Raw genomic sequence first — 6,000 nt, 5'->3', positions numbered from 1 at the left:
TTGGTTTAGGAATGTACGGATCCGTGAAATATTTTTGAGTTGAAGTCGGCAGGAAGTGGAAAAGGTTTGGATATGTGGTTTGAAGGAGAGATCAGTGTCAAGGATTACCCCGAGACAGCGAGCTTGTGGGACTGGGGAGAGTGGGCAGCCATTTACTGTAATGGATAGGTTCGTTCGGGAGTCGCATGAGATGGGGGAAGGATGATGAATTCTGTTTTGTCCATGTTAAGTTTTAGAAATCTAGCGGAGAGGAAGGATGAAATAGCGGATAGACATTGAGGTATTCTGGTTAGTAGGGTTGTGATATCTGGTCCAGAGATGTAGATCTGTGTCATCAGCATAGAGATGATACTGAAAACCGTGAGATTCTATGAGCTGTCCCAGGCCAAAGGTGTAAATGGAGAAGAGCAGGGGCCCTAGAACTGAACCTTGCGGGACTCCGACAGATAGGGGGCGAGGTGAGGAGGTGGTGTGTGAGTGGGAGACGCTGAATGTTCGGTCAGTTAGGTATGATGAGATCCAGGATAGGGCCAAGTCTGTGATGCCAAGGGATGAGAGGGTCTGTAGTAATAGGGAATGGTCCACTGTGTCAAAGGCAGAGGACAGGTCCAGGAGGAGCAGCAGTCCACTCCTTGTGAATCTTCCCAAATTTTTTGAATTACCTTTTCTGAACAATCCTTTCAGGGCTGCTGTTATCCCGGTTGCTTGTCCACCTTTTTCTTCCACACTTTTTCCTTCCACTCCACTTTCCATTAATCTGCTTGGATACAGCACTCTGTGAACAGCCGACTTCTTTAGCAATGACCCTTTGTGGCTTCCCCTCCTTGTGGAGTGTGTCAATGACTGCCTTCTGGTCATCTGTCAGGTCAGCAGTCTTCTCCATGATTGTTGAGCTACTGAAACAGACTAAGGGACTTTTTTAAACACTTAGGAGCCTTTGCAGGTGGTTTTTGTTAATTATTCCAATTTACTGATATAAAGACTTTTGGGTTTTCATTGGCTGTAAGCCATAATCATCAACATTACCAGAAATAAACACGTGAAATAGATCACTCTGTCTGTAATGACTCTATATAATATGAGTTTCACTTTTTTGTATTCAAGAACTGAAATAAATTAACTTTTTATGATATTCCAACTTTGTGAGAACTGTATTTTGAGCTTTTTTTCCAGGCAGAAAAACATCTGAAGAATTTACATTTTTCTCTTTTTTTTTTTCAGGCTGACAAAAAAAAACCACAAGAAAAAAAATCACCATGCATACTATAGTCATGTTCTCCCATAACCACTTAAGCGGTTTTATTATGTGGATTTTGGCCCAGATGTTAACAGGTATGCGGATTCAACTATTTATTTGATTAACGTAATTAAAGGGGGACCTTTGGCACAACATTAGGGCACAGCGCAAATGTTGAATATGAAACAAGTTATGTTACAAGGAAAAAAGTGATTCAGATGAACAGAATACTGACACAAGATCGTTCTACTATACCAGTAAATAACTGTTATCATTAATGCTGTCTTAGTCCTAATACCCCAACCCAGTGGGAAAACAAGCTTATATAAGCACGCAGTGCTTTTTTTTTATTTTCACAAGTCTTTTTCAACATGGTGTGGTGCAGTGACCAGTGTTACAGGCAGGGGGCGCTGTGTGTGCACTTCAAGATGCGCTTGGAGGCATAAATGTGATGAAACAGTGACTGGCAGAGTTGTGAATGGCCGATATGTGTCGCAGAGGGAGTCTGCGTGGTAAGTCTGATGCAATGTTATTGTTCTGGGACCTGTAGTCCCTCAAGAGTTTGTATAGTTATGAAGGGAGACTTACTAGGCTAGTTATGTGAGATGGGCGGGACAAACTAGCCACACACCCACGCTCACACCCAGGGGAGTGGTTAAAAGGTATATAATGTGACCAGGGTGTGGGTCACATGTTCCTGTGTTTGGATCTGAATGGTCCAAGTGCAAGGCCCTGGAAGCCTGTGTTGGAAATCCTGGGAATTCCTGAATAGCACATGGTTGGGCTCTGGCACTGAGTAGCCTGTGTGCTGTAGGTCCTGGACGGTCAGTGTTGGAGGCTCCTGCGAGTGGAGTCGTCCTAGAAGCACTGTGAGACCATCGACCTGGACGGTCAGTGTTGGAGGTTCCTGGGAGTGGAGTCGTCCTGGAAGCACTGTGAGACCATCGACCTGGACGGTCAGTGTTGGAGGCTCCTGGGAGTGGAGTCGTCCTGGAAGCACTGTGAGACCATCGACCTGGACGGTCAGTGTTGGAGGTTCCTGGGAGTGGAGTCGTCCTGGAAGCACTGTGAGACCATCGACCTGGACGGTCAGTGTTGGAGGTTCCTGGGAGTGGACTCGTTCTGGAAGCACTGTGAGACCATCGACCTGGACGGTCAGTGTGGGAGGCTCCTGGGAGTGGAGTCGTCCTGGAAGCACTGTGAGACCATCGACCTGGACGGTCAGTGTTGGAGGTTCCTGGGAGTGGAGTCGTCCTGGAAGCACTGTGAGACCATCGACCTGGACGGTCAGTGTTGGAGGTTCCTGGGAGTGGACTCGTTCTGGAAGCACTGTGAGACCATCGACCTGGACGGTCAGTGTGGGAGGCTCCTGGGAGTGGAGTCGTCCTGGAAGCACTGTGAGACCATCGACCTGGACGGTCAGTGTTGGAGGCTCCTGGGAGTGGAGTCGTCCTGGAAGCACTGTGAGACCATCGACCTGGACGGTCAGTGTTGGAGGTTCCTGGGGGTGGAGTCCTCCTGGAAGCACTGTGAGACCATCGACCTGGACGGTCCTGTTGTGGACCTTGGACTGACGTGGAGTCAACCTGTGAAGCAGGAGCCCACTCTAGAGGTAACCCCTGGTGCCGGGAAAGAACTGTGTGCGCTAACATAGGGCAGTTGCTGAACTGCGTAGTCATCTGGTGTCTGGAGAGAGATACCAGTGTGACCACTGAAGGCTATGTAAAACCGTATGTGATATGCTGATATGGCGATATAATGAACTGTTCGAGAAATGGTTTATGCTGTATTTAATAAACCGAATGGACCATTATGTGTGAAAAACCGTGCCTGTATGCGTTAATCCCGTGCCAAGCGAGTGTCCCCCAAGACCCGAAGTAAGGGAAACGCTACAATGGATAAAGAAGCAACATGTCAATTCTTGGAGAGTTTCTGCTAGAAAAAAAAAAGTCAAAATTTGACTACTGAGTAAAAAAAAAGAATCATAAACGAAAAGTTTTTTTTTTAAGACTTTTTTTCATGCGTGGATTTTTCACTCATTGGTGTAATTGAAAAGAAAAAAAAGCAATGTGTTTCGAAATGGGAAATAAAAAAAAAGTGGATTCCCTGTGGAATGTGAAACAAACTTTACATTAAAGTCAAAACGGGAAAAAATGCATAAAGAAAAGAAGAAAAAAAAACAGTAAGCAAAACATGTCAAAACTTTAATCCTCTTTAGAAAATTGCATGGAGTTTTGATGTTGGTACAACCGCTGTCAGCGTCGGACTGGAGCACCTTGGGCCCACCAGAGAAAATCATTCTTGGTGCCCACTATGTAGCTACATAGAAATAGATTCCAGACCACCAATTGTGCGGTAAAACGCGCTAATATCAGGGTGTAATATAAGGTAGTTCACGTCTTAATAATGTAGCAAGGGTTGGGGTAGCCCCCTCACAGAATATAATGTAGTCCCCTGAGAGAATGCAGTTCCACCACAGAATATAATGCAGCCCCCCATAGAGTATACTGTAGCCCCCCATAATATAATGTAGTATCCTGAGTATAATGCAGTCCCCCCACAGAATATAATGTAGCCCCCCAGGGCCGTATTTAGAGTTTCTGCTGCCCTAGGCACTTTTAGTGCTGCCTCCCCCTTTGGTGAGTATGACACTATCGGCAGTGACTTTGGCAAGAATCGCTGATGTGAAAGTCGCCTTTTGCAGCAGGTCGGGCAATTTTTCTGCATCTGCCGCGTAACGGATCACTTACAGCAACACTGCGTTCGGCCTCATTCATTTTCTATGGGATTTGCGGCACTTGCCGAGATCTGGCAAATGTGGTACCATACCTCCCAACTTTTGAAGAAGGGAAGGAGGTATAAAGTTTGTGGCGCGCGTAGTGCGCCGTGGAAAATTTTAGGCCACGCCTCTGACCACACCCATTTCACAACTAGTCACACCCATATCCACGTACCAACCACAGCCATTTAGCACTGCTGATCACACTGTTTTATATACAATAATTATAAACAAAAAGAAATATGGCCACACATAATAGCCACACATGATGCTCCATACTGTATAATGGCCACACACAGTTCTCCATACTGTATAATGGCCACACATAATGCTCCATAGTGTATAATGGCCCCACATGATGCTCCATAATGTATAATGGCCACACAGTGCTCCATTCTGTATAATGGTCACACATAGCGCTCCATACTGTATAATGGCCACACAGTGCTCCATACTGTATAATGGCCACACATGATGCTCCATACTGTATAATGGCCACAAATGATGCTCCATACTGTATAATGGCCACACATGATGCTCCATACTGTATAATGATCCCACATGATGCTCAATACTGTATAATGGCCACAAATTATGCTCCATATTGTATAACGGCCACACATGATGCTCCATACTGTATAATGGCCACACATGAAGTTCCACACTGTATAATGGCCACAAATGATGCTCCATACTGTATAATGGCCACACATGATGCTCCATACTGTATAACGGCCACACATGATGCTCCATACTGTATAACAGCCACACATGATGCTCCATATTGTATAACGGCCACAAATGATGCTCCATACTGTATAATGGCCACACATGAAGTTCCACACTGTATAACAGCCACACATGATGCTCCATGCTGTATAACGGCCACACATGATGCTCAATACTGTATAATGGCCACACACAGTTCTCCATACTGTATAATGATCCCACATAATGCTCAATACTGTATAATGACCCCCCTCTGTATGCATGGCGGCTCATATCCCCCCTCCTGTATGCATGGCTCATATTCCCCCTCCTGTATGCATGGCTCTGGCTCATATTCCCCCCCCCCCCCCCCCGAATGCATGGCTCATATTCCCCCCTCCTGAATGCATGGCTCTGGCTCATATCCCCCCCTGAATGCATGGCTCATATTCCCCCCTCCTGTATGCATGGCTCTGGCTCATATCCCCCCCCCCCCCCCCGAATGCATGGCTCATATTCATCCTCCTGTATGGCATGGCTCTGGCTCATATTCCCCCCCCAATGCATGGCTCATATTCCCCCCTCCTGAATGCATGGCTCTGGCTCATATCGCCCCCCGGAATGCATGGCTCATATTCCCCCCTCCTGTATGCATGGCTCTGGCTCATATTCCCCCCTCCTGTATGCATGGCTTCTCTACACCACCCGCGCCCCCCGCTCCCGCTCGGCGCACAGGCTCCTTCATCCCCCGCGTCCCCCATACTCACCTGACCGGCGTCACCTGTCCCACACCGCGCGGCCGCGCCGACATACCTAAGCCTCTGTCCCGACTCCTGGCGCAGCACCTTCCTGTGTGAGCGGTCATGTGATACCACTCATTAAGGTCATGAATATGCGCATATTCATGACATTAATGAGCGGTACCACGTGACCGCTCATTCAGGAGGAGCTGCAGACGCCGAGACCAGGCATCGTTGGAGCAGGGTCAGGTGAGTATCGTCTTCAAGGAGGGTGGGTGGAAGGGAGGCGGGCGAGCGCGGAAGGGCCCTGGAGCAGTTGGGGCCCTGGAGCAGTGGGGGCCCTGTGTCAGTGCCTGACCGCTGTGGTCCCCACTGATCTTGAGAATTGTGGCTTAGCGCTTTGGCTGAATGCATCGGAGATCGATCATGTGCACTGCTGCTCTGTTGTGAATTCTGTTGTCGGGCTCCCTCCTGTGGTCATGAATGGTACTTCGGCTGGTTCTGTCCATGGACTTCCTCTGGTGGGTGTTTCTGAG

The sequence above is a fragment of the Ranitomeya imitator genome, chromosome 5 (assembly GCF_032444005.1).
Source record: "Ranitomeya imitator isolate aRanImi1 chromosome 5, aRanImi1.pri, whole genome shotgun sequence".
Taxonomy (NCBI): Eukaryota; Metazoa; Chordata; class Amphibia; order Anura; family Dendrobatidae; genus Ranitomeya; species Ranitomeya imitator.
This window is presented reverse-complemented; position numbering follows the sequence as displayed.